This window comes from Mytilus californianus, unplaced genomic scaffold (assembly GCF_021869535.1).
Source record: "Mytilus californianus isolate M0D057914Y unplaced genomic scaffold, xbMytCali1.0.p SCAF_11, whole genome shotgun sequence".
NCBI lineage: Eukaryota > Metazoa > Mollusca > Bivalvia > Mytilida > Mytilidae > Mytilus > Mytilus californianus.
Genome location: NW_026262593.1, coordinates 66,583,043 through 66,608,281, shown reverse-complemented (window position 1 = coordinate 66,608,281; position 25,239 = coordinate 66,583,043). Strand labels below are relative to the sequence as shown.

General features: G+C 32.1%; 1 long non-coding RNA gene across 1 annotated transcript; it reads left to right on the top strand.

Moving 5' to 3' along the window:
• The first annotated feature begins 3,191 nt into the window (after positions 1-3,191).
• On the top strand, positions 3,192-24,504 carry LOC127720565 (uncharacterized). Its single transcript, XR_007990863.1, has 3 exons — positions 3,192-3,225; positions 14,175-14,341; positions 23,277-24,504. It is a non-coding gene; the product is annotated as an uncharacterized LOC127720565 (long non-coding RNA).
• Positions 24,505-25,239: the final 735 nt, after the last annotated feature.

Below are 25,239 nucleotides of genomic sequence, written 5' to 3'. Positions count from 1 at the left end.
TTACTTTTCAAGTGTATTTCGCAGATACTATAAGTATTCAGTCAATTTGCGCCAAAATAAAAAAAATCATTTACGCCAATAATACAGGTACAACATATAAGTACAGGTAAATAGTATAAAAATAGTTTTATTCAAAAGATAATTTTAATAATAACTTTAAAGCATAGTTTGTATTGCATAATAAAGCATATTTCCAGAATAGGTCATCGTAACCACTAATAATGTTAAAGCTCAGTTCTGTTATAAATTAACGACATCATAAAAACTAAAAGAAAGCACTATACACAATAGTTAAACAAAAAGTTTGTTCTAACACATGACTTGAAAGCAACAGGTCAGACGTACTAATTTACACTGGATAACTGCCCATATATGTGTGGTCCTAGAAAGCTACAGAATCATTTCTACTATATAAAAATAAGGAGATGTGTATGATTGGCAATGAGGCACTATCATCGGCAAGGTCAAATGAAGTGGATTAAAGCCACCATAGACAACCGTATGGCCTTCAAAATCCATGCTTTGTAGTCTGCTATAAACGGCCCAAACATGAAAAATGTGAAACAATCCAAATTAAATTCTTGGAAACTTAACGGAAACCGTTTTACTAATTCTTAATTGACAATCTCAAACATGTGAACACTATATAATTTTAAAACTAAGTGACTCAGTTTTATAAGTTACCCAATACCCAGGAGGAATACTTAAAAAAATTCTTATTCACGATGGAGCAATAAACATTTTAAACTTTCCAATTAAATCTTACCTGTAAAATGGTGCAAATGTAGTTTTTACAATAGTATCTTTGACAGCTAGATGTATAGACTAAAGAATAAAAACGGGGAATGAGTCAAAGAGACAGCAACCCAACCAAAATATACAATTCAACCAAAGGTCATTGAGTCTTCAACACAGCGAGAAATCACACACCTAGAGGGAACCCCGAGCAGTCCCCGAAACACAATGTTCATTAGATCAAGAATATGGACACCATTCTATGCTCCTAAATATAAAGATGAACCAAAATTGAAAAATATAACAGAGCAACAAAGGCTAAAGGTTCCTAACCTAGGTCAGACACAAAAATGCGGCGGGTTTAAACTGGTTTTATGCACGCCCATCATTTCCCCTTCATCTCTAGCCAATGTAGGTCTCGACATATATAATTTTAACGTCCACAATTTTGAGTGTCATAAATTTTGCGGTCCCTAACGAATATTGCCCGGCTCTGCAGCTGCCCCAAAAAGCCCACTCTAAACGAAATCTGCAGAAGGGGCCTTTTGTAAGAGATAAATTTGTCCTGGTAAAATATGTCCGGGCGGACACATATTACTAGTATAAAAAGTCCATGGTTACAGAATTTACTAGTATTTTTAGTCCGATGTTAGTAATTTATGTCCCCAGACTAATTTTCCTAGGAATTCAAGTCCATGTCATCAATATTCCTAGGTAAAAACGTCCATGTCCTTTTTTTATAGGAAAAATATTAATGAATCAAATCATTTACATTTAAACAATATTGGAAATTTAAATATTAAGTTTTAATATTATTTTAAAAGGTAAATATAAATGTTATGTTTTAATATTGTTTAAGAGTTGTGTATCAATTTTCTTAATATAATGTTTGTCCCCAGACTAATTTTCCTAGGAAATCATGTCCATGTCATTAATATTCCTAGGTAAAAACGTCCATGCCATTTATTTTAAAAGGAAAATTTTAATGAAACAAATTATTTACATGTTAACAATGGAAATTCAATTTTTATGTTTTAATATTGTTTAAGAGTTGTGCATTAATATTTTAATAAAATTCATGTCCCCAGACTAATTTTCCTAGGAAATCATGTCCATGTCATTAATATTCCTAGGTAAAAACGTCCATTCCCTTTATTTTGAAAGTTAAATTTAAATGTTATGTTTTAATATTGTTTAAGAGTTGTGTATTAATATTTTGATAAAATTTATGTTCCCAGACTAATTTTCTTAGGACATCATGTCCATGTCATTAACATGCCTAGGTTATAACGTCCGGCAATGTCCTTTTATTTTAATAGGAAAAATTAATGAAACTTTCCAATCTTAACTAAGAAAATGTTTTTTTTATTTTCAATAATTTTTAAAATATAATAAAAATTACCTGAAAAACATGTCTTGGGACAATTTTTCCTAGGAAAATAAGTGCCAGACATATTTTACTAGCTATGGACTTATTTTCCTAGGAAAATTTGTCCTGGGACTTAAATTCCTAGTAAAATAATGGTCATGGACTTGATTAACTAGGAAAAAAAGTCTGGCGGACAAATTTTACTACCGGACCAAATTTACTGTTACACTTTTACATATATGTATTATTATAGTTTGTTGCTTTCTCCCTTTACGATTAATATGACAGTGCTAGCTATGAAATTTAATAATGATTAAACTGCAAGCTATCCGCTGTATTTCAAAAGGATATCTGCTTCTTCAGAAAATACCATATGTAGTGATTTTAAAAGCAATCCATTTTATTTTTACAAGAGACTCAGATGAAGTCCAAACAACAAAAATAATCAACAATACTGTATACAATTTTATAAGCAATCATCATTCTAAAATGTTAAACAGTTACACCAAATAGTTAAAATAGTTTCTTTTCCACAATTCGACTTTTGTAACTCGCAACTCGACTTTCTTAACTCGCAACTCGAATTTCTTAACTCGCAACTCGACTTTCTTAACTCGCAACTCGACTTTCTTAACTCGCAACTTGACTTTCGTAACTCGCAACTCGACTTTCGTAACTCGCAACTCGATTCTCACAACTCGCAACTTGATACTCGACAACAAGTGAATCTCCGTCAAAACGGTCAAATGATTTCTTATAGGAGATATCGCCTTAATATGACAAATTTTACTACTTTCAATGTTTGCCTATTATATTGAATTATTAAGTAGATAGGTAACTTTTAATAGCAAAAATTACCAGCAAGACAAGATCTACAAGGAGGTCAAAATGTCCGGCGAAATCGTTAGTTTGTAATTGGAGTTATCTAAACATAAAATTAAATCTTTTGTGACAAACGTGAAGGGAATTTTGAAATTAATTAACACCGTAATTTTAACAGCTTTTTTAACTGCAAGACGCGCACTCTCTCGCTCAGCTGTAGTGGAATATTTTCCGGAATTGTTTCACACGTCTTGAACCGGAAGTTGTGGAATTTATTTGCCATTTAAGGTAGATCAAAGGTATATATTTCTTGAGATAGAATTTTCTTATACTTTGCCAAAATGAAGATTTTACTATGCTTTTTTTCAAAAATATAGAGTATGGGTCACCGTGCTATTTTCCAAGCTACGAGTCGTTGAAAATTGCCTAAATTTGGTTAGATTGTTCATGAAAAAACATATTTATGTGCATAAAAAAAATCTATGAGATAGAATTTTGAAATAAATTGTGAGAAGATAGGTTTTATAAAATGTTTTAAGAAAATAAAAAGAAAAAATGGTGTCGCCGAACTTGTTTTCTTGCTACAAGTAAAAATTTAAAATGTCCCTATCAGTCCAGTATATAATTTTTACTAAAAGAGTTATCTCCTCTTAAATGGCTTATTTAAAATGATTCTAAAAACACAAAATTTGATATTTGTTTAAATATTTTGAGTTATACAATAAATCATCAAGTTTTCTTTATATAAATAAACAGTCTAACCAATAAATTGCAAATCTGTCTCCAAATTTGCAGATTTGGGCAAATATCTAGACCGATTTTGTACTGGGATTGTACAATCCAAGATGGTGGTATACCATGAATCTACCTTAATCATTTTTCACTTTCACTTCACTTACTTATAGGTGGCACGGTAGTATTTCCTGGCCCATAAGGGACAATGATAGCCTTTTTAGAATTTTCACCACTTTCTAACACTGCCAAAAATTCTACATTCACAGTTAACTGAAGTACTTTCATTTTACTATTCAGAAATGAATTTGAATGTGTATCATGACCGTTTACTTTTTTTGCTATTTTTAAAAACCTAAGGCCACTAGTGCATTTAGGTCTTTTATCGTGCAGTGAATACAAAATTCTCAAAAATTCTCAAAAATTCATTTTCATCTGTATGTAAAATTATTTCATATTTTCCTACACCTGACTCATCCCTCAGTTTGGGAAAGTATGTTCAGTTGATACTGTATTTTTTGTCAATCACACTGTTCGGATACATTGACTTAAGTAACAAAAGAACAACCTAAATTCTGGAATGCAAATACTACCGCGCTACCTATACTCCCCTGTAATTTATACAATATATTTGGTTTACAGTTTGATTCAGAAGAAACACCGACATAGCTAGATATTACAATTAATTATCTAATTACTACCACAATTTGATATTAATAAGTATTGTAATTTTCATTGTTATTAATAAATGTAATGTCAGTATTACAAATCTAATCTTGAATCAATCCTAATCCTATCTTATTTTTGGGAAATATTTTTACAAATTCAAATGTGACGTCACTTTGTAAGTTTTTTTAGAATTTCAAATGTGACGTCACTTTGTGCGTTGAGGCTTTGGCTAACTCGGCTGTGTATTTTTATGTGTTGGATTAAGTTGTTTTATGTAATGTATCCGTTTTTATTCTGTAGTTAGTCCCCACTTCGGTTTTATCATGTATATCTATTATATAGTCATTTTATAAAATTTACTGTTTGCAAAATTATAAATTATTCTAAATAATAAGGATGTTCTTGTCCCAGGCAGAAAACCCTGGCCGTGTTAGGCGCAACTTTTTGGAAGTTTTGGTCCTCGGTGCTCTTCAGCTTTGTACTTGTTTTGGCTTTCAGACTTTTTTCATCTGGGCGTCACTGGTTGGTCTTGTGTGGACGAGACGCACGTCTGGCGTATTGAATTTTAAGCCTAGTACCTTTTGTTAGCTATTATTCGTGTGTTTCTTTGTCCTATATGTTCTCCCATTTAATTGTATTGTGGTCCTGTCATGTGATGTTGTCGATTTGGTGTTGTGTTTGACGTTGCCATAAAAGCGGGAGGTTTGGCATGCCACAAAACCAGGTTCAACCCACCATTTTTTTTCTTAAAATGTCCTGTACCAAGTCAGGAAAATGGCCATTGTTATATTTTAGTTCGTTTCTGTGTGTGTTACATTTTAATGTTGTGTTTTTGTTGTGTCGTTGTTCTCCTCTTATATTTGATGCGTTTCCCTCAGTTTTAGTTTGTAACCCTGATTTGTTTTTATCTCTATAGATTTATGAGTTTCGAACAGCGGTATACTACTGTTGCCTTTATTTAACGAAAGTAAAGATTTTGACAACATTATTTTGCACAAATATAGAGTCTAAGTCAGATATATTATAAGTACGCTGATGTTGCACAGTTCGAATGATGCACTGCCAATTTAACAGTTTACGTCAGAAGATCTCAGAACTTCAAATTTTAAAATTCAAATTTTAATGTCAATCATTGGGATGGCCAACTCGGCAACTGATTACCATAATTGCCTTTTGTTTATTTAGTCTTAAGGCATGTAAGGGATTTAAATCGGGATAATATATGAAATGTCCGGCTGGCTAACAATAATTTTGGAAGCCCTGATTATCTCCCCATAATGATAGATTGTTGAGAAAATAAGAGTTATCTAACATTAATCACAGAGAGGGGTAGCTAACAATTTTTAATTAGTCCCCTACCGACGAAGTCGAAAGGGACTTTAGGTTTGCACTCTGTCCGTCTGTCTGTCCATCCATCCGTCAGTCTGGCAACTCAGCTTTCCACACTTTTTTTCTTCGTTCTTGAAGATATTGATTTGATATTTGGTATATAGTTTTATAATGACAAGTTATAGATCAAGTTCGAATTTTGTTTCGGTCTGATGATTTAGTCCAAAGTTATGGTCCATAAAAAAAATCCATAACTAATGTTAAGAGTACTATGTTAAACCATATATCTGTACAAAGGGAGATAACTCATTTTTTAAAAGACATTCTTTGGTAAATTGTTTGAGGAATTTTGTGGCAGGTTTATATATTATTTTGTATAAACTAATTTTCTGATTGCTACATGTATATATATATATTTTTTTTTTATTAAGTGAAATCCTTTAATTAGATAATAATCTATTTTTATTAAAGTATATATTTCATTACATTACATTGTGTAGATAAAAGTTGTTGACATTTTATAGATAAGTTACAAATCTATATTAGTTTGTGACAAATGAAAGAAAAAAATATTTGGAACTATTATTATATTTGATTGTAATTCGAAAATAGATATACATTGTATTACATCATATCTAATGTTAGAGTGTTATAGGTTTTCCACACTTTTTTTCATCATGCTTGAAGATATTGATTGACAATTGGTATATAGTTTTATCATGACAAGTTACAGATCAAGTTCAAATTTTTGTTTCAGTCTGATAATTTTGTGCAGAGTTATGGTCCTTGGACTTGAAAAAATTCTCTCATATATTCAGTTTTCCACACTGTTTTTAGTCATGCTTGAAGATATTGACTTGATATTTTCTATTTGTTTACACCATGACAAGTTATAGAATAAGTTAGCATTTTGTTCCAGTATAATGAATTTTTAACCGGTAGGGGACTATGTATTGCCATGCAATACTCTCAGAATGCTTGTTATAGCTTAATTAACGTTAAAACAATTTTCCACTAAAATGAATGTTACTTTATTCAAATATAAGGACTTTGTTAGCAAAACCTACTAATCTTATTAGATATTATGAATTTTTATGACATTAGATAAACAGCTAACTAGTATATTATTCCAAGATACATCAAGATTAAAAAGACTAAACGAGAGAGTTCACAATGATCTGAATATAAACCAGTTTGAAAACTAACAGCTTAATCATGTGTAATTACTAGTTCAGTTCATAGTAAGATAAGAACATTTCTAAACTTCAAAGAAAAGCACAGAAGAATAAGGCTATCACCACTTGGCATCATTCTAAAATAGACTGTAAAGAAGCTACTGCTTAATTTGATGAAAAGCTACAACTCTATCTAGCTACTGAGAAGAGCTACAATGTTTATATATAAATTAAGCAGCACATACACAGTAACAAGAAAGGCTGTTAACCTGTGAACTGTAGACGGCAGCAATTTCAATATTTAAACTTATCAGATTGATGAAGAAAACAGAAACTACATGAGACAAAACAGAAACTGCAATTCCATTAGACCAGTACATCCTACCCTTACTATGAAATCACATTCTCTCACAGATTAACTCCCTCTCTAATTTCCACTCACAATCATATACCATCACCCTCTCCATCATTTTATTTTTTATCCCTCCCTTTCTTGCCCTTTCACTTTTTCGTAACACCCTTAACCACCTACCACCTATACCCTTTCTGCTTTGTGTTAAGTCCCTATGAGAAGATTGGGTTAGTAGATGAATACAATATTATAAGATGTACCAGAAATGGAAGAATTTACATTTTAGAAATATGAAGGAAATTTAGAACTAATTGATACCAAACATAAACATATGATACTGAGCCACTTTTAGAAATGTAGTCTTATTTTCTACACATAATGGTCATCATAGCATTCATACAAAAGATTAACAGCCAAAGTTACAGAAAGCCATATTGTGTAATGTAAATTTAAAAAATAGAATGCTATTTTGATTGATAAACATTATGAATGCCAAAAGTGTATATTTAACTCTCAATTTTAAAGTGATGAAAAAATGCCAAATGATATAAAAATATGAATAGTAAAACAACATGTAAAAGCAAAAAGCCAAATGAAAAAATGCCAAAGTTAAAAAATGCTAATGGTATTAAAAATACCTGTCTGCTAATGTACTAGCCAGCCGTCCTGTGGGTTAGCTAGACTTTAAGGTGCTAGTATGAGCCAAAATTTGTTCCTGTGAAAAAAGTTCCAGTGGAACTAATATCACAGGAAATATGTTCTGGGAGAACTTTTTTCACAGATGATTTCTATATAATTTGTTCCATCTCTATAAAATTTGTTCCACACTTTACCTGGTGAAATAAGTACCGGGGTGGTGAAATTTGTTCCCTACCTAGTGAAATAAGTTCCAGGTTTATGAGATTTGTTCCTTACCTGGTGAAATAAGTTCTAGGTCTGTGAGATTTGTTCCTCACCTGGTGAAATAAGTTCCTTGTCTGTAAAATATGTTCCAATGGTTAAACAAGTTATCTTATATACTGAGCATTTGTCATCAGTGCGTTTAAAGTTATCATTCATATGCATTATAAAAATAAGTATTATATTAATAATATAAGCAAAAAGTATAAATCATCCAATTCGGATCCTGTGGAGTATAGCAAATGTTTAGCATGTTTAGTTATACATGTATACTCTGTAAAAATATCAAAATGACACTTTTGAGCCAGAAAAGAGTAGAATAAGAAAAATCATTCAGAAAAAAAGTATAGTTAAGGATGAACATATGTACTTATTTGAAAAGGACATAATAACTGATCAATTGTATCAAAAGACATGTAGTTTCAAAAGACATACTCTTTTGAAACTGTGTCATGACCTAAGTACATGTATGACAAGAACAAGGGGCCATGACAGTTGAAAGGAACCAAGGAGGAATACTACATAAAAAATAAATACAAATTATAATACTTTTCAATGGCTTTATTTCGTATCTTCATCCTATGGTTACAGACATCCCTTGATTGCAAATGTATCCCATGCAAGCACACTCGGTACAGCATTTAGCTTGCATTATGATTTAAGTGTAACAAGAAAATATTTCGCTGTGCAATATGTTGCAAAAGTACTAATTTCTGTGAAAATATGTTTGAGCGGAACTTATTAATTTCTATGAAATATGTACATGTTCGTTTAAAACTAATATCACAGAAACTTAAATATTTATCTTATTTATAACTCTAAATACATGTAATATTAATTGGAACAAAATTCATGGAGCTAAGATATTTGTTCCGGAACTTATTTCACATTTGGTCATAAAATTAATTCTGGAACAAATTTTACAGTGCTGGAACATATTTTCTGTGATATGAATTCCGATGGAACATATTTCCTATGAAATTTGTTCCGGTGGAACAAATGTCACGCCGGAACAAATTTTTTGTTACACTAGTTCACCAAGACAAACGCCCGCAGTGGGTCACCTATCTTTTCCTTTTGGAGTACCAGTTTTTTAGTCTCCGATTTGACTTGGGGGGCTTAAAATTAACTGAGATAAAATTGAAAAATATATAAAAAAACAGTCATATGTACAATTTAAAAATTTTGTCTTAAAAAAGGAAAAATATCCCCTTTGACCCCCATTCCCAAATGGATAATAAATTGCTTCGCTGAGCGCAGCTGGATACGACCGCAGAGGTTCAACACTGAACAGTTGGGGCAAAAATGAACACAATATTCGCGCTTGATACAGGTCTGAATTTGGATTGTAATTAAATATTTGACACATACCAGGTTTCTGACACAGAATAACTGTAGTCAAAGAACTTAGAATTTGTTATATTATTTGAATTTATATTCAATGTTTTGCTTTTGTGCAATACACTATGCTGTTGTGAATTGAATATTTGAAGACATTTTCTTTTTAATTTCTGAAATCTGAAATGAGACATCTTACTACACACAATACTGTGCTATTGCTTAATACTGTGCAATTTAAGATTTCTTGCTATTGCGCAATACTGTGCAATAAGATATTTCTTGCTATTGTGCAATATTGTGCAATTGAAGATTTCTTGCTATTGTGCAATACTGTGCAATTGATGATTTCTTGCTATTGTGCAATACTTTGCAATTGGTTATTTCTTGCTATTGCTCAATACTGTGCAATTGTAGATTTCTTGCTATTGTGCAATACTGTGCTATAGCGCAATTCTATGCAATTGGAAGATTTCTTGCTATTGCACAATACTTCATATGATAACTTGTGTGTTTCTCCTGTCATATCAATATTTTTTGCTTTTACATATATCTAATATAATTGATTGAAAAATGGAAAATTAAAAAAAAAATACATAAAGTTTATGACCCCCCCCTCCCCAATTATTTTGACCCCCCTTGAAGTAATTACCCCCAAACTCAATCCCAGCCTTCTCTTAGAGGTATGGTACCTTGCTGTACAATTTCAGAGAGATCCATACACTTAAACACAAGTTATTATCTGGAAACAAGACAAATGCTATTTTTTTGCCCCTTTATTGGCCCCTAATTCCTGAACTTTTGGGCCAATTACCCCCCAACCTCTTACCCAGTCTTCACATTGAGATATGGAACCTTGTAGTACAATTTCAGAGAGATCCATACACTTACACACAAGTTATTGTCCAGAAACTACAAAATTGCTTGTTTTTAGCCCCTTTTTTGGCCCCTCATTCCTGAACATTTGGGACAATTACCCCCAAACTCATACCCAGTCTTCCCATTGTGATATGGAACCTTGTTGTACAATTTCAGAGAGATCCATACACTTACACACAAGTTATGGTCCGGAAACTACAAAATTGCTTGTTTTTTTATCCTTTTTGGTCCCCAATTTTTTTAAAACCGTTGGTACCATAACCCAAAACCAATCCCAGTATTCCCATTGTGATATGGAACCTTGTGGTACATTTTCAGAGATATCCATAGACTTACACACAAGTTATGGTCAGGAAACTACAAAATTGCTTGTTTTTTACCCTTTTGGGGCCCTTAATTTCTAAACCTTTGGTACCATTACCCCCAAAATCAATCCCAACCTTCCCTTTGTGGTATTGAACTAGAAAAATGCTTGTTTTTGGTCCTTTGTTTGCCCCCAACTCCTGCATGTTTGTGGCAATTACCCCCAAACTCAATCTCAGCCTTCCCTTGATATGGAACCTTGTGGTATAATGTCAGAGAGATCCATACACTTACACACAAGTTATTGTCTGGAAACTACAAAAAATGCTTTTTTTTTTTACCCTTTTTGGCCCTTAGTTCCCAATCTGTTGGCACCATAACCCCCAAAATGTGGCATTAAACATTGTGGTATAATTTCAGACCAATGGAAATACTTTTACACAAGTAAGTATCCTGAAACTAGAAAAATGCTTGTTTTGGGCCCCTTTTGGGCCCCTAATTTCTAAGTGGTTGGGACCATCATCCCCAAAATAAATCCCAACCATCCTTTTGTAGTAACCTTCTTAAAAAATTTCATAGAGATCCATTCACATAAATTCAAGTTATTGTCCGGAAACCAAATATGTCTTTGGATGACGATGCAGACGATGCTGACGATGCAGATGACGACATCATAGCATTATACGAACCCAAAAAATTTTTTGCGGTCGTATAAAAATGTAAACAAGAATATAAGGATGGTATGAGAGCCAATGAGACAACACTTCTCTCTGTCAAAGAAACAATGTAATAAAAGTAAGCAATATATATAGGTTAAAATATGTTTAGTAATAACATGGCTATTATATTATACTTTAATCGTATGAAAAAAAATCATAGAAATTTTAGTATTAACATGATTAAATATGCCTATATACAGTGATATATGTTCATGGACACTTTTTCATACTTAAGGCCATTTTTCATAGGAAAATTGTGGCTTGGACACATTTAAATAAGTAAATATTGTCCATGGACAGTATTTATATTTATTATGGAAAAATTTTTGTTAGACATTATTTCATAGGGAACATTATTAAGTCCTATGAAACCTCCTCCCCCACCCAACACATTCTTTAAATTCCTGTCCAAAGTCAGGAGCCTGTGATTGAATGGCTGTAATTCTTATATTATAGTTTTAGCCTAAATCAGACATAGGTTTTCTCATTTTATTTTATTTTTTAAATTGGTTCATGACTGCCTTTTATAGCTTGCTATAGAGTTTTATGGCTTTAAGGATCATCGTTGAAGATTGTATGATGACCAAAAGTAGCTAGCATCTACATCATTTGGTATTTGGTGTATAAGTGTCTCATTTGCAATTATACAACAACTCCTTACTTTAGCTCACCTGGCCACAGCAAGACAAGAAATATGACAAGGACAAAACTGTTGGTTAACTCTGTAAAGGAGTAATTGCCCCTAATTGATGATTTTTACCAATTTTAGTGTTTTTCCTTTTAATTCAAAAACTATAAAAGATAAAATAAATGGGGAATGTGTCCATAGGGACTCAGATGATGATAACGTTATAAAGGGACATAACTCACTAACTGTATAAGTGACGCTACCAAAATTTGAACTTAAACTGAGTTTTGTGGTAATAAGCATTGTATATACATTTCATAACATTTAGTTGAGACAAACTGAAGTTGGAAACAAAAAATTCAGCAACTTTTCTATTTGTAAAAAAAACATAACTTTTGAACAGTAAAAGTGACGCCACCAAAACTCAAACTCAATCTGTGTTTTGTGGTAATGAGCATTGTGTATAAGTTTCATATCATTTGGTTGAGTCAAACTGAAGTGGGAGAACGTAACAAAAAATTCAGCATTTTTTTTCATTTGTAAAGGGGCATAACTCTTGAATGGTAAAAGTGATGCCACCAAAATTCAAACTTGTCTTGTGTTTTGTGGTAATAAGCATTGTGTTCAACGTTTCATAACATTTGGTTGAGGCAAACTAAAGTTAGAAAACCGAAACCAATTTTGGGACGTACGTACGTACAGACAGACAAGGGTTAAACTTAATGCCCCCTCAACTGCGGCAGGGGCAATAAAAAAATTCAGAGCAGAAATGATCATGAGGACAAGATTCACAAAATAATCACCAAAACAAAATCTTCAGATATTTTTTTTAATATTCAAAAGAAAATGTATGGTTTTTTTGGGGGAAAACTCAGAAGTACTCCATTTAAATGTTATTGTCACTGAATGTTAATCAAACAAGTAACCATGGTAACTACATGTAGTATGTTAATTTGCATTGGATACTGTTGTTTTGTGTATCATACTTTGATATTTTTATATTTTACATCAGATTTTAGTAAATTTAATTCTAAGTAATTAATGAGTAGTTTCTAGTCATGCATCAGTGGTTTTATTTATTGCAAGACTTCTTTCTTCATGGCTCAGTGAATTTTGATCCATTGAGTATTAGTTTACTCTCTAGGTTTAACTAGTTTGTGCTATGAAAACTCTATCTCCTTTATGATAATTGGTTCATTAAGTCGTGTCTATTTAGGAGGGAAATTCTTTTGTTTAGTCAAGACTTTACTCATATTTTGAACTGATTGGAGCTGTGCTGTTCCTTATATAATTTTATTCAAATTTGGTGGACATCTTTGATTTTTTTTCTAATAAGGTCAGTGTTCCATAATTAATACCTCACATGCCTTCTAATATACTGATATGAATTAATGTATTACATTAATGATTTTGTTTGAATGGTAAAAATGAATGATTTCAGAGTAAAAGGTTCAAATGAATGATTATTATGAAACACAAAAGCACATATTTATAAAATATTGGTTTAATCAGATAAGTCTAAATAATCATTTTATAAGAATTTATGCCAAACAATATTTGAATATCTCGGTTATTGCCAAAAAAATTAAAAGTAATTATGTATTGGACCCCCCTTTTTTTTTAACATTTAATGTAAATGAATGGGGACATATGGTTGGAAACCCCCTCCCCCTTTTTATCCTTGGTTGGAACCCCCCTCCCCCTTATGTAATTGCTGGATCCGCCCCTGGAAACATTACAGCTTAAAGAAACTTCAAATTGCAAAAATGATCAACAAGACAATATCTACAAACAAGTCAAACTTTAACGAAATTAAAAACTACTCATTATTAGAGTTATTGACTGTTTAATGATGACTTTTATCATTTGTTTTCCTTTTCTGAAAAACAATAATAATATTTTACATTTAACTATTATAGATAGAAAGCCACTTTAATAGCAAAAATGATCAGCAAGACAAGATCTACAAATATGTCAAATTTTGCCAAAATCTTGATTGCCCTTAGGCTTATATGACAAGTTTGCACAAACCAACACACTCCCTAGAGCCATCTCGTTGATATTGTCTTATTAAATGAACAGAGTTATCTTTCTTTGTACTGATTATTAATATTGCAGGGTCAGATTTTTATTATACTACCAAAACTACTCAGTTTTGTACAAATATTCTAAATATAATATGCCTATTTATTTATCCTAATTGACATGTTTTTATGTTTTGCAGGAAATTTCTATTAGTAAATGAATCAAATGAAGAATCTTCATGGTTAAATGCATAGAAAGGATATTTGAAGAGAGCCAATGATTGACATAAGGAGAAGCAGTTATGAATTTTGAAATTGATATAAAGGAGAGGTCATTCATCACAGAAGATTTAATCAAAGTTTACAGGTAGGAGACTTGATCGGTTGATTTTTATCAATAGTCATAAATAAAAAAGATGTGGTACTATGATTGCCAATGAGACAACTATCCCTGAGAGTCCAAATATTGCAGATTTAAGCAATGGTATGTTACTATGGCTTTCAACAATGAGCAAAACCCATACCATATCTTCAGCTATGCATCTGCTTAGACATTGCTTGTTTACTGTAATGTGGCAAATGTTTAATGCATATTCAAGATGATATAAAATGTTAATAGATGTAAATAACTTAAGTAGCTTCTAAAAATTTTGTAAAAATTGTTGGAGAGGGGAGGAACTAGCTATGGACGAAAGATAGGTGGTGGTGGCAGTAAAATTTGCTTTGCAACAAACCATCTGCAGATTCTTCATATAAAAAGTTGTTACACAGGAGACGACCAGTTATTGAATAGAAATAGAAACATTTGCGTTCTTGTATTATCACTCAAATTTCCAGATCAGATCGAAATTTTTCTGTTAAATATATTGGTATGCAATCCTATACATGCTATAAGCATTTGCTCATCTCATTTCTATGGAAATTACATTGTACTGTTCCCTCATCATAGTTCATAATCTATGAAAAGTTAGTACATGTATCAGAAAAATGTAATTAATATAGGTTCAAGTTTGTGCTTTATCCAGTTTAGAGGGAACCGCTTATAAATTTTAGTCAATGAATGGTAGTTTTGGTATAAAATTGTATAAGAATGATTAGCATTGGCATTTCTTGTCTTCGTGGAAATTATTTAACCCTACATCTCAGTCTTAATTCATTGACATTGGCTACAGAATGTTTGCATTGTCACAAACAAAAAGAAGACATAGGTCTTATACTTCTTTGGCATTATGGTTTACATGTTTTATGAACAATTGCCATTTGAAATTCAGGAGTAACTTCAAGATATAATTTTTTTTATTCATTTTCCATATTCTACATGGACTATTGGACTAATATTCATAAATTCCATATTTTACCTGGTACTATTATACTCATCAGTTTCTAGGGTCAATATTTTGACCCTACTGTATAGATTTGTTTTTTACTGAAAAAACATATTGGCATAAAGGGACATAACTGATCATGAAGAATGGTAAAAGTGATGCTACCCAAATTTGTACTTGAACTGAGTTTTGTGGTAATAAGTATTGTGTATTATAACTTTCATACCATTTAGTTAAGGCAATCTAAAGTAAGAGAACTATATGACCTCAAATGCATTGATCGTTAAAAAAAGGGGGGTTCCAACCCCAGCAACCCTCCCCTGGATCTGCCATAATGGGGCCTCGGTGGCTGAATGGTCTAAGTAGTGAAACTACTGTATCACTAGCCTGTAAATAGATATAACAATGATATCATACTTTAACTTTTTTTAAACCTGTTTATTTACTTTTGACTTTAATTATTTGTCCCTGGTAATTTTTTATTAACTGTGTATTTGCATTCAGGTGTCACAGGTCAAATTTATTTGTTCATTATGTGTTAATTTACGTTTTTTGATTGAGTTAAGCCTTCCAATTGATATTTTATAGTGTGTTTTTCTATGTTGTGATGTTATACTATTGTTTCAGAAAAGGGAGAAGGTTTGGTACCATTAAAACGTTTAATCCCGCTGCAAATGTTTGCACCTGTCCTAAGTCAGGAATCTGATTAAAGTAGTTGTCGTCTGTTTATGTAGTTCATACATGTTTCTCATTTCTCGTTTTAATATAGATTAGACCGGTTTTTCCGTTTGAATGGTTTTACACTAGTAATTTTTTGGGGCCCTTTATAGCTTGCTAGCTTGCTGTTCGGTGTGAGCCAATGCTCCGTGTTGAAGGCCGTACCTTGTCCTATAATGGTTTACTTTTATAAATTTTAACTTGGATGGAGAGTTGTCTCATTGGCACTCATACCACATCTTCCTATATCTATATAAGAAGTTATCCCTGGCTCAGTATACTTCTAGGATATTGATTGTTTAACACACATGGTTACAAAACCCATAGCCGCTGGGTGTTGCTAAACCATATACCGGGCACTTCAGTGGCGTAGCCAGGTTCTGTGTGCAAAGCTCTGGTAGGGGGCAAAGCCCACCTGAAGCTCAGCGAATTAAGTAAACACAAAGAAGAATTTTGTTGTTGGAAATTTATCTGTTCTGTCTAATTTTCTTTAGAATTATATGTAATGACAGGGTCCAGTTATACCTCGATAAACGGACATGAGTGTTGGACTGATTCAGTGACGACAATTTGTTTATAAACCAGTATAATGCTGCTCTACTAATTTGCCTATTGAATATGCTAGAGAACTCGACGGAGACAATGACCTTCAAAGAGTGATGCAAACAATTTTGAAATATATGTAGGCTGTAACATAATATTATGAAATAGATAATACATTGGCTTAGTCATAGGCCCGATCGTTGCTGGTTTTAGGCCGCTATGACAACACCAAAGCAGTCAGCTGATTACGAACAAGTCAATACAGAAAAGGTGCACAAATAAAACCAATAGTTATGCATTTTTAAGATTGATTAGTACGAGGAAAAGGAAAAAAAAACAATCCAATTATTCAAGTTTGCTTGACATACCGATAAATGGGAATAAAAGGAAATGGTTACACGCAAGCGAGACAGCATTTTATCGACATAGATAAAAAAAAAACGTCAAACGATATTAACAAACGTCCTCCAACAATGGACAAGTGTCTAAATAATATATATCAAGCTCTAAACGGGCCAGAGCAACACAGTTGTGAATACAATTTGCAGAGACTATAAAAGATCTGTCATTGACACCAAATTTCAAAAATGACAAAATTATAAAGATAGAGTGACTTCCTGACTTCATCTTGGGTAAATCACATAATCATGAAGCGATGTGAAACGAATTTTTGAAATCGGTATCCTCCAATTTTTTTCAATGTGAATTAACGAAATTGTGGTGTATATATAAGACAGCAACCAAACGACACACAAAAATAATAAAAGACGTCTAGAGGTCAACGCATCTGGTTTTTAACTTGTTAACTGATAAGTGATTTGCAAATAACAACAATTTACTGGTTTCATTTAAGCAACCAACATTTTTCTTTGTTTGGTATTATAAAATATGTCAACAACTTCTTTTCAAATCAATTTCAAAATCAGCATGAATGTGCAACAGTATTAGAGAAGATGGCCATTATTGTCCCATTGTATATCTAAGATAGGTTTTAACCCGTTTCAGTTGCAGTTGTTGGTGGCATAGTAAGAAGAATTCTACAGTATATATTAGAATGCAGTTCTGTGTTTGTCGTTCCCAATGTTTCATATAGTTGATCTGGTATCTTTCAACGAGCAACATATCTTTGGATCTCGAGAGGCTCATTGGCGTGATATATATACGCAACTGATCTTCGCGTTTTAACTCTTTAACATTCTGTGGAATTAGAAGGTGGGCGAGAAACATTTCCTCTGAAATACCAGTCAATCGGTCTTTAAATTCGTTTAGAAGATGGTATATGAACTGATGTAACTGATGGTAAAATATGGAAAAGTTTGGGTATTCTTATAAGTATCGATGAATAAATTGTATTTATCGATACTCCCTCACTCTCACACTCTTTCTCAATTATTCTTTAAAAAAAAAGTCTTTCAAAACTTTTTTTTTGCCTGTTTGTTTGTGCATGCAAGTGCGTCGTTGCGTCAATAGTAGCTACGCCACTGCACTTGAACGTTGCTACCCAGTTTTCCTTAATTCCATGGTTGTTCCTTGTGAAATATTGAATTCTGTATATTATTCATTATGTCTAACAATGTTAGTCTGTTATGCCAATCATTTGCACTCATTTTTAGTAAATGCATCACTTAGCTGCTACATTCAGTGGCGTAGCTACCTAAGGCTCGACTAGGCACGTGCCTATACATAAATTTGCCAATTATATACCCTTTTGGAATAAAAAAAAAAAATACACATTGTAATTCTAATGCGTATTATTATTTATACGGTGCCCGTCCATATTCAAACACCGATCTGTACCCTTCGGTGCATAGGATTATTTTGATTTTATTGACAATGCCCGTTTCATCGGCAACTAGTGAAAGATCCTTCAGTGCGATGCGACGCATCAAGTCCTACCTGAGATCGGAGATGAGCGACTTTCTAATCTATCCCTTCTTCATACCCACCCACACCTCAATGTTGAAGTTGATGACTGATTTTATTGGCTGAAAAAAAACGTTGACTTGACTTTGAATAAGTGTATCATTGACTTTGTGTATGAAACTGGATCTGAAAGTTATTCATATAAGTTCAGAAATTTTAGATTTGTTTAACCAATTTTTCCCCAATGAGTTAAAAGATTCGTTCGAAAAAGTTGAAAATCATTTCCCTTGACCCTCTGTGGGCCTTAAGCTTAAAATAGTCCAAACAAATTTTGGCCTCGCTCTCTGCACGCTAATAACACTTGCAACAACTCTTTGAGGGGTCTGCTGAAAGGCAAAATATCTGTCCCTATCCAATAAAGATCAATAAACCCTAATTTTCCAATGGCATTTTCAAAAGTTCAGACCTTCATCCTGGACGACCCCTATTACAGGACCTAGTGGCTAACTGTTGTATTTACTAGTATCGTAAATTTGTTTTTGTCCTGATCATGCAAAACTATTTGCCACTGGATGTTTAGCAATAAATCAATCAACTATCTTCCAGTAATCTCAGATCTGTGTGTAATGACCACATTAATTCAAATTCCTAAGCAGGTAGGGATTTTACAGTAGAGGATATAAGAAAATATGAATTTCTTGAATATTGTTACGATAGTATGAACAGAACAGAACTTCTGCATTAGGCATCGACTGTGTGTGTGTTTGTGTGGCTGGGGTGAAGGTTTAAGAATCAAAAGATCAATGGTTCAGGTTGATGTCTACCCCAAAGCATAGTATTATTATATAGTAATCTCAGTGTTTACGTGCCTATTTTAAGCTCACCTGGGCCAAGTGAGCTTTTCTCATCACTTGGCGTCCGTCATATGTCATCTGTCGTCCGTAAACTTTTACAAAAATCTTCTCCTCTGAAACTACTGGGCCAAATTTAACCAAACTTGGCCACAATCATCATTGGGGTATCTAGTTTAAAAAATGTCTACGATGACCCGGCCAACTAACCAAGATGGCCGCCATGGCTAAAAATAGAACATAGGGGTAAAATGTAGATTTTGGCTTATATCTCTGAAACCAAAGCATTTAGAGCATTTTGTTTATCAGGTCAGGATCTATCTGCCCGGAAATTTTGACAAATCGGACACCCCGTTGTTGGGTTGCTGCCCCCGATTTAGTAATTTTAAGGAAATTCTGCAGTTTTTGGTTATAATCTTGAATATTATTATAGATAGAGATAAACTGAAAACAGCAATAATGTTCAGCAAAGTAAGATCTACAAATAAGTCAAATGACCTAAATTGTCAGTTGACCCCTTAAGGAGTTATTGCCCTTTATAGTCAATTTTTAACCATTTTTCAAAAATTTTAGTAATCTTTTAAAAAAATCTTCTCCTCTGAAACTACTTTGACAAATTTAACCAAACTTGGCAATCATCATCTTAAGGGTATGTAGTTTTAAAAATGTGTCCAATGACCCTGTCCACAAACCAAGATGGCCGACATGGCTAAAAATAGTATATAGGGGTAAAAATGCAATTTTTGGCTAATATCTCTGAATTTAAAGCATTTAGAGCAAATCTCATTCATTAAAATATGTTCATTAAGTCAAGATCTAACTGCCCTGAAATTTTCAGACAAATCAGGCAACCTGTTGTTGGTTTCCTGCCCCTGAATTGGTAATTTTAAGAAATTTTGCAGTTTTTGGTTATTATCTTCAATATTATCTTAGATAAAGATAAACTGTAAACAGCAATTATGTATAGCAAAGTAAGATCCACAAATAAGTCAACTTGACCAAAACGGTCAATAAGGAGTTATTGCTTTTTATAGTAAATTTTAAACAATTTTCGTAAATTATGTAAATTTTTGTAATTTTTATACGACCGTCAAAAAATTTTTGTGGTCGTATATTGGTATGACATTGGCGTCTCCGTTGTCGGCGTCGTCGTCCGAAGACACATTAGTTTTCGCACTCTAACTTTAGTTTAAGTGAATGGATCTCTATGAAATTTTACAATAATTTTACAATAAGGTTCAATACCACAAAAGGAAGGTTGGGATTGATTTTGGGGGTTATGGTACCAACAGTTAAGGAATTAGGGGCCAAAAAGGGGCCAAAAATAAGCATTTTTGTAACTTCCAGACATAACTTGTGTGTTAGTGTATGGATCTCTCTGACATTGTACCACAAGATTCCATATCACAAAGGGAATGCTGGGATTGATTTTGGGGGTAATTGCCTCAAAATTTTAGGAATTAGGGGCCAAAAAAGGGGCAAAAAACAAGCAAATTTATATGGACAAATACGTTAGTACAAAACATAATTTAAAGCAGTGTACGGGAGATAAATCAAATACATCATTTGAATTATCTCCCTTACACTGTTTTAAATTATGTATAAAGTAATGGTTAATGAACAATTAAGACAATTTAAAACAGTGTAAGGGAGGTAATCCACATACAACATTTTGATTACTTCCCTTGCACTGCTTTTAAATTATGTTTAAAGAAATGCATATTTATAAAAATATCTGCAAATGTTGCATCTTTTTTTTTTTTACAAAAAAATCCATATGAAAGATTTGACACCATATTTTAAATTCTGTTATAAAATAGATTAAGTTAGCACTATGGTAAATTTAAATGGGAGATTATGACCATATCTTGAGGGAAAGAATTTTTGGGGGGAAAAAGGGGGGGGGGGGAAAAGAAATTGTGGGGGTCAATTTTTTCTCATTTCAGATTTCAGAAATTAAAAAGAATTATTCTTCAAATATTATTTTTTTTTCAAATTTCAAATATTGAAAAATTTCAAGAAGTAATCTTTAATTGCACAGTATGGCGCATTAGATTTGTAAAATCTTTGACCACATTTATTTATTTGTTATGCCAAATCTGACCATGTATTTAGATTTTTAATTTTGGGTCCAGTTTTCAAATTGGTCTACATTAAGGTCCAAAGGGTCCAAAATTAAACTTAGTTTGATTTTAACCAAAATTGAATATATGGGGTTCTTTGATATGCTGAATCTAAACATGTATTTTTGATTTTGGTCCCAGTTTTCAAGTTGGTCCAAATTGGGGTCCAAAATTAAACTTTGTTTGATTTCAACAAAAATTGAATATATGGGGTTCTTTGATATGCTGAATCTAACCATGTATTTAGATTTTTTATTTGTGGGCCCCACTATCAAATTGGTTCATATTGAGGTCAAAAGGGTCCAAAATTAAACTTTGTTTGATTTCATCAAAAATTGAATTATTGGGGTTCTTTGATATGCCAAATCTAACCGTGTATTTAGATTTTTAATTTTGGGTCCCGTTTTTAAATTGGTCTACATTAAGGTCCAAAGGGTCCAAAATTAAACTTAGTTTGATTTTAACAAAAATTGAATTCTTGGGGTTCTTTGATATGCTGAATCTAATCATGTATTTAGATTTTTGATTTTGGGCCCAGTTTTCAAGTTGGTCCAAATTGGGGTCCAAAATTAAACTTTGTTTGATTTCAACAAAAATTGAATATATGGGGTTCTTTCATATGCTGAATCTAACCATGTATTTAGATTTTTTATTTGTGGGCCCCGCTATCAAATTGGTTCATATTGAGGTCAAAAGGGTCCAAAATTAAACTTTGTTTTATTTCATCAAAAATTGAATTATTGGGGTTCTTTGATATGCCAAATATAACCGTGTATTTAGATTTTTAATTTTGGGTCCTGTTTTTAAATTGGTCTACATTAAGGTCCAAAAGGGTCCAAAATTAAACTTAGTTTGATTTTAACAAAAATTGAATTCTTGGGGTTCTTTGATATGCTGAATCTAAACGTGTTTAGATTTTTGATTATGGGCCCAGTTTTCAAGTTGGTCCAAGTTGGGGTCCAAAATTAAACTTTGTTTGATTTCAACAAAAATTGAATATATGGGGTTCTTTGATATGCTAAATCTAACCATGTATTTTGATTTTTGGGCCCCGTTATCAAATTGGTCCACATTGAGGTCAAAAGGGTCCAAAATTAAACTTTGTTTGATTTCATTAAAAATTGAATTCTTTGGATTCTTTGATATGCTGAATCTAACCATGTATTTAGATTTTGGATATTGGACCATACTAGGAAAATTAAAAAAATTTAAGTTCTTAGACCACATTCATTCTGTGTCAGAAACCTATGCTGTGTCAAATATTTAATCACAATCCAAATTCAGAGCTGTATCAAACTTGAATGTTGTGTCCATACTTGCCCCAACTGTTCAGGGTTCGACCTCTGCGGTCATATCAAGCTGCGCCCAGCGGAGCATTTTATTTACAAAATATTTTCCTTTGAAACTACTGAGCCAAGTTCATTATAGATAGAGAAAATCGAAACAGCAAGAATGTTCAGTAAAGTAAGATTGACAAACATCATCATCATCACCAAAACATAATTTTGTCATGAATTCTATTCTCATCTATTATGTATGTCCTTTGTTTAGTATGAACATAGACCAAGGTGAGTGACACAGGCTCTTTAGAGCCTCTAGTTTTGTACTTATATCAGGCCATTAGTTTTCTTGTTTGAATTATTTTACTATGGTAATTTTGGAGCCTTTTATCTATGACCATGTTCTGTGACTTAAAGTAGTTAATTTCTGTGCCATTTGGTCTCTTGTTGAGATTTGTCTCATTGGCAATCATTCCACATCTTTTTTATTATCATTTACCAATTATTCAAAATTGATTAAACTAAACTTTACATATGAATGGCTGATTAAACTTAAACATGCATACTTTAGGGATAATAAATCTTATTTTTACTTTTCAGTATGTTGAGAGAAGTTCAGAACAAGCAATTTGGTTGAAGAGGAGTTGTCAACACGTCATCTTTGAACAAGGTCAATTGTATTAGAAGTGAATCCTTAACAGAAATGAGACAATAATCAAATAATTCAAAGACTACATGGATGTTATCTGGACTAGCATTTGTATGACCTAAATGTGGTATTTTTCATATGAACACTTACAAGGCAGATAATAGTCTGTGACAAACATTTGTATGCAATTAAAGACTTGAAGAACTTGTACGGTATTCTTCAGATTTCAGTAGAATTTGTTTAAAACGGTACATTCTTGGTATGAATTGAAGAATTTTTGCTCATTTAACAGTCAGGGGACTTACTTAAATGAGTGATTTTCTAAATCACTGATTCAAGTAACATTATGTCCATAAAGGTTGGAAGTAAGAGTTGTCTTTCTTTAATAATCACCTATTTAAGTAGTACAAATTAATCACTAGACTGAGTGATTTAATTTTATTGTAGCTTTAAATATAGAATAATAATGATCCAGGGACTAATTATGTTGCTAAAATTATCAGAACCAACATCTGTGTTGATAGGATGACCGGGTCATGTCAGGTGATGACCTTGTACTAAATCTAGGATAATGACATAAAAATCACTTGTTTAAGTATCATACCTCAATTTCCTTCTTAAATATCACTTCTTTAAGTATCATTATTTTAATAACCCCCACTAATTTCAACACCCCCAAACAGTGAAATTTTGATCGCAAACAGTAGAATTTTATTACATAATCTATAAGATGAAACCTTGAATTTTACAGGAAAAATACACCCACTGCTGGGAAAAATCTGTTAAGAAAGTATCAGTTCGTTATGTAAAGCCATTTTTATAGCATTTTTTCAACAAAAATAGAATTTGCAGCTAAATGATTGCACCAAAGGCATAAACCTTGCTGCTTAAAAGAAGCAAAAAGTTCATTTTTTTCAATTTTACTAATGAAAAGATATTATCTAAACCTATGTGTTTAAAATTTTGGTAAAACTACAAAATCACAATTTGTGACAAAACTTCGAATTTGCTACTTAAATAGGTGATTTAAAAATCACTTATTTCAATAAGTCCCCTGACTGTTTAAATGAATTATGAAAATGTTTTATATGTTTAGAATAAACAAAAACAACATAAAAGATAGAAATTTTTTTATTTTCTTTCTTGAAACTTATAACAGAATAAATTGTCATATGCTAATTCTTGATAGATGTACTGCCAGAAATTTATCAAGTCTATTTTTAGCCTGAAAGTGCAACTCAATGCACGGGTTATACACACAGGAAACTACATTTATCTCTCAACCATATAAAAAATAAGGATATATGGAAGGGTTGCCAATGAGAATAACTATCCTTGAATGCCAATGATATCTTATAAACTATATAAGATATCTCATTAACTATATAAGATATCTAATAAACTATATAAGATATCTTTAATATAAACTATATAAGATATCTCATTAACTATATAAGATATCTCATATAATTTTATAAGATATCTCACATATTATATATAGTTAAAGATATCTCATATAGTTTTTAAGATATCTCATAAAATTTATAAAATATCTTTTAAACTATATGAGATATCTTATAAAATTCAGAAGATATCTTATAAAGTATGTAATATATCTTATATACTTTATGAGATATCTTATATATTAACATATCTTATATATTATATGAGATATCTTGAAATTCGAATAAATAGTAATGACTTTCCACCTAAGAACAAGTCATTGTTAAATAGATATAAGAATATGTGGTATGAGTGCCAATGAGGCAACTCTCAATCCAAGTCATAATTTGAAAAAGTAATGATTAAAGACTAAAATTGAGAATGGAAATGGGGAATGTGTCAAAGAGACAACAACTCGACCATAGAGCAGACAACAGCTGAAGGCCCCTTATGGGTCTTGAATGCAGCTAG